Below are 13,361 nucleotides of genomic sequence, written 5' to 3' on the forward strand. Positions count from 1 at the left end.
TGGTTCCCGACACACTTCGGTCTGGAAGTTCCTGCTTCCAAGGAGACGGTCAGAGGAGGTGTCCCCTAAAGCCGAGGGCCTTGGACCAGGATGCATTCTTCCATGCTCCAGGCCCAGCAAGGCCTCCAGCCTGGGACTGTGGGGGACGACTGAGTGGGCCTTCTTGGGAGGAGACCCTCCTCTCAAGCCGAGCGTATGAGTCAGAATCGGGAGTCTCCACGCTGAGTCCCTCCATCAGATGCATTTCTCTTCCTGGTGGAGAGGAGGACAGGGAGCCCAGACCTCAGCTGTCCCACCCACAGCTCGGTGGAAGGTGGGAAGGGGCTCGGTGGGGGGGCCCTGCACCATCTCCAAGGCAGCCCTGCCGAGACCCCCATCTCACAGCAGGGCAGATGGGCTGGCGCTGCAGAGATGTCATCCCCTCAGCCCAGGAAGAGCGAGCAGAGGGAAACCGCCCGATGCCCAGCGCCTGTGGGCCTCAGCTCTGCGGATGGCGGGGGAAGCTCCAGGGTGACACCCAACCTCCCAGTGACTTCTGCCCTGGACTCGGAAGGACGCCGGCTAAGTAAGATCAGCCCCTCCACCTGTCAGGGCCGCTGGGCAGCCCCCAGCTCTGAGATCAAAGCCGGCACTCAAACACCACCTTGATCGCCTCAGCCCGGCGCCAGGGCGCTGTCCAGGGTCCCAGGCCCGCCTGCCTGCTGCCCTGAAATAGCAAGGGCTCCAGGGTGGTTCCCCCATCTGCACCTTCAGCAGACATCGCTAATCCATCTCCTTCCGGGCCAAGAAGACGCCAGAACCCCTCCTGCGGGGCATCTGAAACCAGACTGGCGACCGCAGGGGATAAATGTGCACCACGGTGGACACTCACCACCCACCGTGGCTTCCTGTCCACCCCTTCCTCTCCCTCACCCCTTGCCCTGAGGCGTGTACGTGTGTGAGTTGTGCTACAATAAAAGCCAAAGTCGCTGTGTCCTCCCATGTCATGGCCCTGCGTCCCCGCAGTCAACACGGGCAGGCTGGCCGTTGGTCAACCCAGCAGCGACAGTCAGGACTGCACTGGCCGCAGGTCACTGCCTGCGCTTGGAACAGCCCACAGAGGCGTCCACTTCTGTCACTCGAGCACACGCCGGCCACAGCGTCTCTGACGACCTGGACTGGAAAGTCTGAAGTCCTGATTCCAGGCCTCCCGGGCCAGTCGGCGACGGCAAGTCTCCTGAGGGGCTCGTCCCTGTAGGCCGCCTGCAGGGGGAACGGGCACTTGGAGAGGTCTCCTTAGGCTGAGATCACTCTCCTTTCAAAGGCCGTTTTAAGACCTTCCTTCCAGCAGCTCTGGGAGGGTTCCGGCCTCCTCCTGGGGCTGGGACCTCGGGAGACCACGTGCAGAAGCGTCCACTCCTGGAATCAGGAAGCACCCACGTCCCCGACTCGCCCCAGGCTGGCCAGACTCCAAAGTGCCAGGTCCTGTCCCGGCCCGGGGGACGCAGCCTCGCGTGGGGTCCCTTGGGCGTTCAGAGGGGCCATGAGCTCACACGGACGCCCCTCGCTTGGGGCCCCTCGGGCGTTCAGAGGGGCCATGAGCTCACACGGACGCCCCTCGCCTGGGGTCCCTCGGGCGTTCAGAGGGGCCATGAGCTCACACGGACGCCCCTCGCCTGGGGTCCCTCGGGCGTTCAGAGGGGCCATGAGCTCACACGGACGCCCCTCGCGTGGGGTCCCTCGGGCGTTCAGAGGGGCCATGAGATCACACGGACGCCCCTCGCGTGGGGCCCCTCGGGCGTTCAGAGGGGCCATGAAGCTGACATGACTCTGAGCCTGTGGTTCCTGCCGCTGCGTGTGGTGGCCCGGCGGTGGGAGGTCTGGGGGAGGCCCTGCCCAGCAGCAGCGGGCCCTGTGGGCATCCTCACGGTGCTGGCACCGAGGTCGGCTCTGAGACCAGCGGGCCACGTGCTCGGTATGTACGCCCTGTGGCTCCGTCCCTCCTCGGGAGAAAGGGGCCGTGAGAGCGCCTCGTGGTGGGGGCGCCTCGTGATGGGAGCAGCAGCCGTGAATGAGTCACTCGAGGAAGCCGCCAGGACCCACGCCCGGTGCGCAGTGAACTGCCCCGGAGGGTCCGAATGTGGAGGGCACGGGCCCCGTGGTGGGCTCGGCCCCGCGGTCCCTGGTGGTGTCCGGTCCTCACGCCTGGGTGGGGGCCTGTGGCTCGTTCACCGTTCGAGGCCGCACGGGCAGTGGGGGCCACAGACGGATCCCAGCGCCAGGCGGTGGTCCCCAGGCTGCTGCGTCCTGGCCCCGCTCCGGCCGCGTCCTGCCCCCAGAACGCCCGGTCAGGCGCCTGCAGGTCAGGCCTGCAGGAGAGCGGACAGCCTGGACGCATAAGAGCCAGCCCAGGCCCTTGGGAGCACCAGCGCGCCGAGTTCCTGTAGCCTGCTCAGCACGGCGGTGGGTCCCGTCTCCAAATGCCGCTGCATGAACAGGATGAACGCTATTTAAATTCAGATGAGGGCCCCTTTCTGAAAGGCACGCAGAAGCGCGGAGGCACCAAAGTTCAGGATGAGCACAGTCCGGAACCACGAGTCCACCTCCGGCTCTGGGGCGAGAGGGACGTGCCCGCCGCGATACACTCTGTTCCCGGCATCGCTGACGGGCCATGGGCCGCAAGCATGCAGGGGTGGCCTTCGGTATCAGGCCGGCAGCACGGGCGTGACCTTCACACCCCAGACCCCTTGGCCAGGAGTCTCTCTAACATCTGGAGAGAGCAGAGAGGCACTCTGCCCTCGGTGTGGGGTGGGGGGTGAGCCTTGCATTTGGCAGAAAGAGTGAGACCCGCTCCGGTCGGGAACGGACTCTGCGTGTTTCCATTTCAGAGACAATTTAAGACGGGATGGGCACTGCCGTTTCATGCCAATGAATTTACATTTGAAAACTTCTTGGGGTCAATTTGATTTCTATAAAGGAGGTCGCTTTCGTCAGAAGCCTCCACGCGGGGGTGACGGCGCTGTGTCATCTCATTCCCAGAAAGACAATGAATTCAGAGAAAACGGCCAGCTCCCGGCTGGATCTCAGGCCCGCGTTAAACACCTGCCGTCTGACAGACGCCCCAGGGGCTGGATGGAGGGGCCAGAGCCGAGGGCAGTGCTGGGCAGTGGGGGAGAGGCCCTGCCCTCCCTGATGCCGTGCCCCCGGACGGCCTGCATTAGCCAGAGGGCTGTAGTGCCCTGGGGCCTGGCGTGGGCCCCTGGCGCTTCACACACAGAGCAGCCCAGAGGCTGGGGCCCGGCCTGCTGAGGGGTCCACAGCCCTGTCTTGAAGGCCTGGTCTGGGTCCAGGCTAGCCCGCAGCAGCTGACCCCAGACTCGCAGCTGGGACCACCCAGCCGACCCACAGACCCTGCCTGCCGTGCTGAGCCCCTGAACTGTCGGCCTGGCACCCAGCACCCCAGGGCAGCAGCTAGCTGAAGCAGACCCTTAGTTTCGAAAGCAGGCTAGCCGACACGCCAAGACAAGCTGACCCGAAGAAGGGGCAGGCCACCTCCAAGTTACCGTCTGTGATGGGAGGCGGGGGCAGGGGGCCAGAGAGAGTGTGGAGACGCGTGGCATCTCAGATCGTCTCTGGAGACGCGGCTGAAATCCCCAGCGTCTTCCTCATTACTTTCACTTGTGAGCAAGGAAGTGAGCATCCTCCCCAGGGATCACCCCAGAAGAGCTGACCTGGTACATTTGGGGAACCCACTGGGGGCCGCTCTTGGCGCTTCCTCAGCTTGGAAGCTGCCTCACCCGGCGGCAGCACCAGGGCCCACGTCGTCCCCTGGGACAGACTTCAGGGTCCCCACCCCCGTCCAAGGACGTCAGAGGATCCAGCAGGGAGGGCATACAGAGGGTGGACATGGCAGGACACGAGGGTGCCTGCTTCAGCCCTGGAGGAGCAGACAGCCTTATCCTGCTCCCATTTCTGTCGTGGACGAGACGTCAGATGTCAGGCAAGTTAGTTCATATCGACTTTCTCAATTGTCCCCACCCAGAAGACGGGATGGGGGACGTTATCCACTGTGGGGCAGCGACTTTCAACCTTCCATGTGCATCAGACCCCCCCGGGGAAAGATGGGGGAACCGGGTCCTACTGGGAGTCTCTAATTCAGGGGGTCTGGATGGCCCAGAGCCTGCATTTCTGACTGGCTCCCGGGCGAGGCGGAAGCCCCACTCTGAGGACCACCACCTAGACAGGGTTGTGAAGGTTCAAGGAGCTGATACCGTGAATGGCAGACGGAGCTGGCCGGTGACACAGAGCCTCCAAAGGACGGTCGCTGCCACCTCCACGGGGGCCACTGAGGCAAAGTCTGCAGGCCACCCAGGTGCAGCTGAGTGACCGGCGTCAGGTTCAAGGTCCCCTCTGCCCCTCTCGCCACAGCTCCCGTCCAGGACTGACATCTCAGTGTTTGGAATGTCACAGGTGCATCTTGAAAGGAAAGGCCTGGGATGGGGGGTGGTCCCCACACCCAAGAGCTCCCTGGACAGGTCCAAACCGTGGGGCCAGCATCTCCGAGGGGACAGCTCAGGGATCCCTCCATCCAGAATGCCGAGGGGTCTCCAGTGGGGCACCCCCCACACCCCACATGGCAGAGGAAGGGGGGCCCACCCCAAAGCGCAAGAAGCACAGGAGGCGAGGTGGCTCCCAGGCTGCAAGGGGCTCGGCTGGAGGACTTGCTGCCTTTTCATTTGAAAATAGAGATACCATCAGACGTTTTGATCATTTCTATTTTCGTTTCTACGCCTCAATTTTGGCAGTTCTCTCCCGGGAGCTGGGGGGTGGGGGGGAGAAACACATTTTTCTCTACCATTTTTAATCTTCTTTTATTTATCAAACTTAGCTCCTCTTTTGGTGGATTAAAACAGACTTGGACAGAGTCTGGAACAACAAACTCTTCGGAGACAAGACGAGGACTGAGTCTGGCCAACTGGCTGCTCGCAGCCCTCTGGGAGCTTCGTGTGCGTGGGAGTGGGCCCCCTTCCTCTGCCATGGGGGGCGTGGGGGGTGCCCCGCTGGAGACCCCTCGGCATTCTGGACGCAGGGATCCCTGAGCTGTCCCCTCGGAGGTGCTGGCGCCGAGGTTTGGACCCGTCCAGGGAGCTCTTGGGTGTGGGGCCACCCCATCCTAGGCCTTCCCTGGGGCTGCGGTGGGAACAGCGGCTGCAGGTGCCCTCCTCCTCCCCACGAGCCCCGGGGGCTTCCTGGGAGCCTCCAGGACCACGGCTCCTGGAGCCAACCAGCCTGACCCCAGCACTGCGGGGGCGTCTTTCCAGAACCACAGACGCCTCTGCTTGGAGGACGGGCGTGTTGTTCGCTGGGCACCAGGGGATACGCATGGCTCGGGTGGCCCTCTGACCCCCCGGCTCCTTGGGGAAACAGAACTAGAGTGTGAGACCCCCTTCCCCATCCCAGGCTCGCAGGGAGCCCCGACGGCGGCGTCAGGGAGACAGAGGGCCCCACCCAGGCGTCCTTCCTCTGAGAGCCTGAGGCGGGCGGTGGGCTCTCAAGGGCCTCCAGGGACCGTCCACACGCAGGACAAGGGTTTACAGGTGAACCCAGACTCTGGGCTCGAGTCCCCGCGGCCCGGGACAGGTGAGCCCAGAACGAGGAGAGGAAACCCAAGGAGCGGCCGTGGGACGCTGTGCACCCACACGGGGCTGCAGAGGACAGGCGGGAGTGCAGCCGCGGGAACACAGCGCCTCTCCGCAGCCGGGAGGGGCTGCCGTGTGTTTACACGATTAACACGCTCTTCCCACAGGCCCACACTAGCGTCCGGCGCAGAGCTTCCACGAACACTGCCTCCTCAGACGTCACCGCGACGGGGGTCTATGGCATCCCTGGGAAGTCCTCCAGGACAGCGGGCAGAGGGTCCACAGCCCTGATAGGACCCCCATCTGCAGGGCAGGGGTTCCCACTGGCCCCCAGGGTGAAGCATGGAGGCCACCAGGCCCAGACCAAGAGTTCCGGGCAAAGCTGGGGGCCTGGAGGTGCTCGGAAATCCTGGAGCCCCCGGAGGCTCTTCCTGCGGGGACCGCCGACCCCTGCCTCTGGATCCTGGCCTGGCGGGTGAGACCACTGCACGCCGGGTCGGCCTCTGGCGCACAGCAGTTTGGGGCTGAGTGGTCTCAGAACTCTCTGTGCCAACATCTCAGGACCCCAGGTGGCTCACGCAGGCCAGACCTCCGCTGTCAGATTCCCCCTCGCGTGGGCCACCTGGGCAGGGCCAGTCCAGCCTCCTTTAAGTGCCAGGGGCTGAGACGAGCCTGGCCTGGCTGCTAAGGGGCCAGTCCCCGCCGTGACACTCGGCCCCACTTCCCTGCAGTTCGGGGTCTGCTGGAGTCCTGGGGGCCACTCCAACCTCTCCTGGGGGGGGGTGTCTCGTGGGCCCACAGATGCCAGCTGGAAGGGAGCCGCCCTCCTGGCCAGGGCCCACCTAACAGACCCCTGAGGGCCACGTCTGAGTAAACCCAGCCCACGCCAGACCCCGCAGTCAGGGCCCAGCCAGGACAGCGCAGGATCAGCCCAGGAAGGGGAGAGCGGGGCCCGCCGGCGATGAGAAGGGCGGGAGGCTGGCAGGCTGCCCCCCAGGGCCACTCCTGGTTCACAGCGAAGCTTCTGCCCCCAGTCCAGATGGCTCCTGGCCACAGGGCAGGGCCGGGCAGGGTGGCCTCGGGTCAGGGAGCACCAGGCAGGCAGGCAGGCTCTCCTCGGACGTAAGACCCCTCCACCTGCTCTCCTGGGTGACATTTCCTCCAGAGGAACCGGAAAGGTCACCTCCTGTCCACTCAGGCCGGCTTCCCGGGCAGGATTACATTTTATGATCCGTTTATGAACATTTTGTCTTTATGTTCCACAAATGTTATTGTGCAGAATGACTGGGGCCCGACCTCCTGCCCTGGGGAGGGTGAGTGTCTTGACTGATGGGTGTTGGGTAATGAGAGTTCATGACGCTCAGTCCTTGCAGCTGCAGAGCCAGAGGAGGAACTAAAGGCAGGGAGCCGCGACCCTGATGCTTCCCTGGAAGGAGGTGCAGGTGCCTGGCCTGGGCCTGGAGGCAGAGCAGCTCCCCCGAGGCTCGCCGGGGTGGTTGGGGTCTGTGATGGGCCGGGACGCCCCCCCAGGCAGGAAGTTTTGATGGAGGAGACGGGGTGATTCCCGGGCGCCCCTCAAAGCAGAACAGAGACGTGCCGGCCACACAGGGCTCCCCGCACCGAGGAGGCTGGGCTGCAGCTGGTCCTGTCCCCCGCCTGGGGGTGGGCTGTAGGTGCCTGGGCCTCCTGGAGGCTGGGTGGCCACCCCTGGCCCAGGGCCCACCTGGGGCTCTGCCCTGCATCCGGCCCTTGCACACGGCTTCATGTGATTGGGGGGCTCTCCTTTCCTGGGAGGGAGGGACTAGGGGAAGGGCATGGCCACCTTCCCGAGAGCACAACTGAGCATCCACCCCTGTGTCCTTCGAGGTCCTTCCCCTCCCGAGGCCGTCCTGACCCACTCGGGACCACCCTCACTCACCTCCACACCCTGAGGCTGGGGTCCCGCTGAGGCCCTGGCAGTGGGGCTGCTGGGAAAGCTGCAGTCCCCCCAGCTGGCTCATGAGGACCCCTACACCCTGGAGGATGGGGAGTGGGGCCCCACCACCGACCCCTGTCACATGGGGCTGATGGTAACACCGGACGGGTCAGCTCTGTTTGAAAGTAACAGATGTCACCTTCCAGCCAAAACGCGCCTGCATCACCTCCCAACAGCCAGAAAGGGTGGTGCTGTCCGAGGAAGCAGCAGAGACGTCAGCCTGCCTTGATGGGCTGAGTTATGTCCCCTGAGAGAGATTGAGTCCTGACCCTTGGAAGCCCCTGGCGCCCAAATGTCTTCATCTGGAAACAGGGCAGCTGCAGACCTGGCTGGTGAAGATGAAGCCTTCCTAGAGCAGGGAGGGGCCCGATCCAATGAGACTGGGTCCTCGTAAGAGAGGAGACAAGAGACGGAGATCTCCCTGCGAGTTCAGAGGCAGAGCCTGGAATGATGCAACATAGGCCGAGGTGCCCCGTAAGCTGGCAGAGATCAGACTCGCCGCCTCTCAGGCCTCCAGCCTCTTCTCTGAGCGCGAGACGGTAAAGCCCGCTGTCTGAAGCCACCAGTCAGCGGCGCTGTGTCACAGGGGCCCCGGGAAGCCACACGGACGGCTGGAGACTGTGGAGCCAGGCAGGACGCCCGGGCAGCCTGAGCAAGTGGGCTGAGCGGAGGCGCTCAAGAGCCAGTGGACACACGCCTCCGGGGGCCAGGGCCCCGCCGGGTCACTCGGGTTGCAGGGAGTGGCCTCCAACCACAAAGGAGCTGCCTGCCTGCCTGACTGCCCGCCAGTCCCCAGGCTGGGAGCAGAGCCCCACCTTGAGGGGCTGTGAGTCTGGGGCCAAGACTGGGGGGACCTGAACCCCAACACAGGCCGCCTGCAGGGACCCCCAGCACCTCCATCCTCACACTGGCTGACAGGTAAGTGTGGCCACATGCACAGACAGCCTGCCCGAGACTTTGCACCTGGGCCAGAGGCCGGGCCCGGGTCAAACAGGGGGTGTCCTCCTTAGGAGAAGCAGCCCCCGAGGCCCCCGATTCTGCATCTTCCGGCCAGAAAAGCACCAAGACCTCATCACCATTCTGGGTTCCCGCACACACACCCACAGACCTCGGGGGGATGGACCCACGGGTCCCTGCGGGAGCGGGGACGGGGGTCCGCAGCCCTATGCACCCGCTCCAGGAGGTTCTGGGGGGAGCGGTCCTGACCGCGGCCCCGCGTCTCCCCGCACGAGGGTCCTCGGACCCGCCCCTCAGCCCCGGGTCCCACCTCCCCGTGGGAGACGCTCTCAGCACTGGAGCGTCACACCCACAGGTAAACCACCACCAGGCCCGACACGACCTGCTGGCTTCTGATAAACGGCTGCTTCTAACATTGGCGGTGAAAAACGGGCCGCCAGGCAAACACAGAACAAACCCGGACACTGGGAGCCACAAATGTCCACCCAGACGTCGGAGAGAAGCCAGGGCTGGGGCCGCGTGTTCGTGCACATTAGTGACTAAATTCTGAACAGCACCACGTTGTAGAGAAGGAATGACTGGTGAATTACAAGATCCTCACAGTCCAGTAACTTGAGGGAGAACTGCAAGCAAGCACACGGAGGCTTAGACTCGTGGAAAGAGCAAGGGGCATGCTTGAGGCCACACCGGGGCCGCAGGAGGGCGCTCTGCTGGGGGTCGAGCAGCGGCCGTGTCCCCGGCCCCTCCTGGGGTCCCCGGGTTTCCTGCTGTGAGCACCCGTCTTCCGGGGCACCTGGTCCACACCCGGCGGCCCCACCAGCTTCAGCCTGTCCGCCCCCTCCACGTCCCGCCTGCAGTCCTTGGGTCCAGACAGGCTTGTCCAGGCAGGACACCTGTAGTCTCCCAGGCCCGGACCCAGTGCTGGGTGGGGAGGCCCTGGCCTGGGTCCCGCTGAGGGGCTCGCTGGGGCCCCAAGGGGGCGAGACACGGGCAGCCCACCTGCTTCTGGACCCGACGCCCCTCCCCGTGCCGGCCGCCAACGGCCCTCCCCGTGCCGGCCGCCAACGGCCCTCCCCGTGCCGGCCGCCAACGGCCCTCCCCGTGCCGGCCGCCAACGGCCCTCCGCGGTTAAAGCCGGGGTGTGTCAAGCTCTCATCACCTCTGACCTGGAGCGTCTCCGCTACCACGACCCCCTGGGCAGCCCTGAGCGGGGCTGGGATGAGATGTCACGGACTCCCCCCTCCAGGGCCCTCTTCTCCCCTCGCCAGGCACCGCCAGCTGCCCTGACTGTCCCCTCTGCCTCCCCGCGGGCCCCACACCACCTCCCACCACCACGGCCTGATCGCCAGCAGCCCCAGGAGCCTTCAGAGGCTGAATCCGACTGTCTTCCTCCGGAGGCTCCACTGCACGTGGAACCAAACCAAGGCCATGTCCGCCCCCAGGACTGCCTGTCTGCACCCTGGCTGCACAGGGCAGGGGCAGGGGCAGGGGCCCCCCACCCACCCGCCCCCCTGGGATGCCTGCACGGGGACCCTGAGGGCCCCTGCCCCGCACGCTGTGTGCGTGTGTGCGGGGACCCGGGGCTTGGCTTGAGGCCTTTGCGTTTTTCTGTCCTGAGGATGCAGGACCCGTGGCCTTGGAGGCCGCCTCTCTCAGCAACCTCACTCCTGGACGGGCTGATTGTCCCCGTGGAAGACCTGCTTCCTGCCATCCAGCCTTTAGCAAAGTGCCGCCTCTGGGGCACGGCCCTCCCCGAGCACCCACCCCTGCAGCCTCCGCGCCACCATCAAGCTCCTGTCGTGATTCTCTGAAGGGACCGTCCAGGGTGGGATGGACCTGCTACGTGCTTGTTTATCTGCTTCTGGCTTCTCCTCCAGGGACCGGGGCCTCGGGTGGCCAGGCTACGGGTGAAGGAACCTAGGCTTTGCAGAAGTGCTGGCACCACCAGGGCCTCGGGCAGCCCTGCCCGCGTCACAGAGGCAGAGACCGCGAGACCAGGCCCCGCCGGCCCGGCAGCTGGCAGGGACCCACACGCTGTGCCCCCAACAGCCGCTAACCTCCATTCCTCATCGCTTCCTAACGCGCTCACATCCTTCCTAAACGCCGTCCCAGTTCCGAACAGAAAGGCGGAAGGCGGGGAAGCAAAGCTGCAATGACAGACGACACCCTCTCGACGCAGCGCCGTCTTTAGGAAAAGTCCACACGATGATTCTGTTTCAGACCAGGCGCCCAGAGGGAGATCACGTGGCTTTTCTTTTCGGGGATGCGGTAACCGCCACTTCGGAGGAGGCCGCCCGCCAGGCCCGTCCTGCGGGGCCCGGCCGTGCAGTCTACCCCAGAGTCCGTGTCCTATTACAGCGCCTTCTGTGCCTCTGATTACCTGGCAAATAAACCAATTTGGGGGCCCACCGGGGTCTTTCTGGCCGCCTCTCCAGGGCCCTGCCTTCATTACCACAGAGCCAGCATCTGCCGTGAGACACAGAAATGTCATTATGCGGCAAGAAAGCAGGGCCTGAACGCAGCAATTACCCGGCAGGTCATGGAGGGCCCCGGGGACTCCGCTCGGTGGAATCCAGCCGGGCCTGATCAGAGCTGCTCCCAGGATGCTCCACACCCGAGGCACTGCGTCTGACTCGTTACCGAAAGTGAACGTGTCCCCCTCCAAAATGTGTATCTATCCATGCCTGAGCACAGACATCTACTCCACAAGTTACAGAACACACCCTGAGAAGAGAAAGAAGGAGATGAACACGAGGGGGCTTTCCCTCTGGGCCCCGGGGCTCATCTCCGCGGCCCCAGAGGCCGCCCTGAAACCCCGAGCCAGGCTGTGCAGGCCACACGCCTCCCCCGGTGCGTCACGCGATCTCGGCCCTCTGGCGCTGTTCTAACCCTTCAATGATGTGAAACCCACTCCTGGTGGGTGCTCAGTACCTCAGCCGCGTCCGACTCTTTGCGACCCCAGGGACTGAAGCTCACCAGGCTCCTCGGTCCATGGGATTCCCCAGGCAAGGACACTGGAGTGGGTTGCCATGCCCTCCTCCAGGGGATCTTCCCGCCCGAGGGATGGAACTCGGGTCTCCTGCATTGCAGACAGTCTTTACTGTCGGGCCACCTTGGAAGCCCAGCTCCCTGCAAATACAAAAGCAGACCACGGGCAGGAGGGCCAGGCAGTGGGTGATAATGACACCTGTGTGCCACCTGGAAATCACGGGGCGTCCACAGAGACCCCCCGCCACGCCCGTCCTGACCCCCCAGCCCCCCTCCCGGCCTGCGGAACTTCTTGGGACCAGCAAGCCCGGGGTCTGCTCCCCGATCCCCCGGCCACGTTCACGCAGGCAGGCAGCAGCCACTGAGGACAGGATGCTGTTGACAAGGAACGCCCAGGCTAACAGCTCCTTGGGCGGCGTTTGAAATGTCACATGTTGAGAACCAGGCTGGAGTCCGGGTTCCTCCTGGGCAGGGTCGGGCGCAGCACGCCGGGCCACGGACCCCTGAGGACGCATCACGTTGGCGCCCGGGGGCCCGTGTTTGCTCGTCACCAGGGGGTCTCTGGGCTCATACACCGTCAGCACCGCAAGGGCAGCTGCTGGGGGTGCTCCCTGTCCCGACCTGGGCTTGCAGACGAGCAAAGGAGACCCCTTACTTCCTGGCTCGAGGGAGTGGAAGCCCTAGGAAGGACATGTCTCCTCCGTGCGTCCCTGCAAAGCCTGGGCTGCCTGCCGGCCCTGAGCCGGGGTGAGGTGGGAGGAGTCCAGGCCCCGGGTGTGTGTGCGCGTGTGTGCACGTGTGGGCATGGAGGGGGTGCAGGCGATGCGCAGACTCAGTCCCTCACCCACACACACACGCTGTCTCTCCCAAGTTCCCCAGAAGAAAACCACCAGATGCTGCAAAACCCTGCTGGTCCGTCGTCAGCCTCACGGGTGGAGCAGAGAGCCGCGGGCCGCCCGCCCCACAGGGGTCGTGCACGGGGGTGCGTGTGCCAGGGCTCAGCGCACACTCACACGTGATCCAGTCCGAGCAGCCTTCGCACACGTGTGTCTCTGCTATGCGTGTGTGATGTACACACAGCCACACAGTTGAGTTCAGATGGTTCACCCCCACACAAAGGTGGGGCTTCCCTGATAGCTCAGCTGGGAAAGACTCTGCCTGCAATGCAGGAGACCCTGGTTCGATTCCTGGGTCGGACAGATTCCCTGGAGAAGGGAAAGGCTACGCACTCCAGAATTCTGGCCTATTCCATGGACTGTATAGTCCATGAGGTTGCAAAGAGTCGGATAAGACAGCGACTTTCACTTTCACACAAAGGTGGCCGAGGCTCTTTGCTCCCTCTCTGCATGCACAGGGCTCATGAATATTTATCTACACACATATGCATGCATGGGTTAGATAATTTAAACTACCTGTGTGTGTAGAAGACACGCTCTTCTGAGTCACGGGCACGTCCAGTGGGACGGTCACCATCACACGACCCTGTAGAAACGTCCTGTCTTCTCAGGAGCCGCAGCTGTGCATGTTCACACACACAACCAGGACGAGAATGTTCCATGACAAAGGCTTGATTCCTGCCCTCGCGTCTGCTCCACCAGGCTGGGAGCCTGGCCAGGGTGTCTTCAGGGAGTGCCCTGCCAGGAACACGGGCCCAGGGGGTGGGAGCCCCGCATCCAGCAGACGGAACCAGGGAGGGGCCTCCCGGGTGGGGTACACGTGGATGGCAGGGCCTGAGCAGCATCTCCGCCTGCCCCCACCTCCCTGGCAGGTGGACAAACAGCATCGCCTTCTCCACGATCCAAGTGCTTCCCTCTAGATGGGTG

The 13,361-nt window shown here is 64.4% G+C and overlaps 1 protein-coding gene across 1 annotated transcript in view; it reads right to left on the minus strand.

The window, feature by feature from the left end:
* Positions 1 to 13,361, minus strand: part of TAFA5 (TAFA chemokine like family member 5) — a 173,781-nt gene that overhangs the window by 126,870 nt on the left and 33,550 nt on the right. The gene's annotated exons all lie outside the window — the stretch shown is intronic.

Source organism: Cervus canadensis, chromosome 21, assembly GCF_019320065.1.
Source record: "Cervus canadensis isolate Bull #8, Minnesota chromosome 21, ASM1932006v1, whole genome shotgun sequence".
NCBI classification, from domain to species: Eukaryota; Metazoa; Chordata; class Mammalia; order Artiodactyla; family Cervidae; genus Cervus; species Cervus canadensis.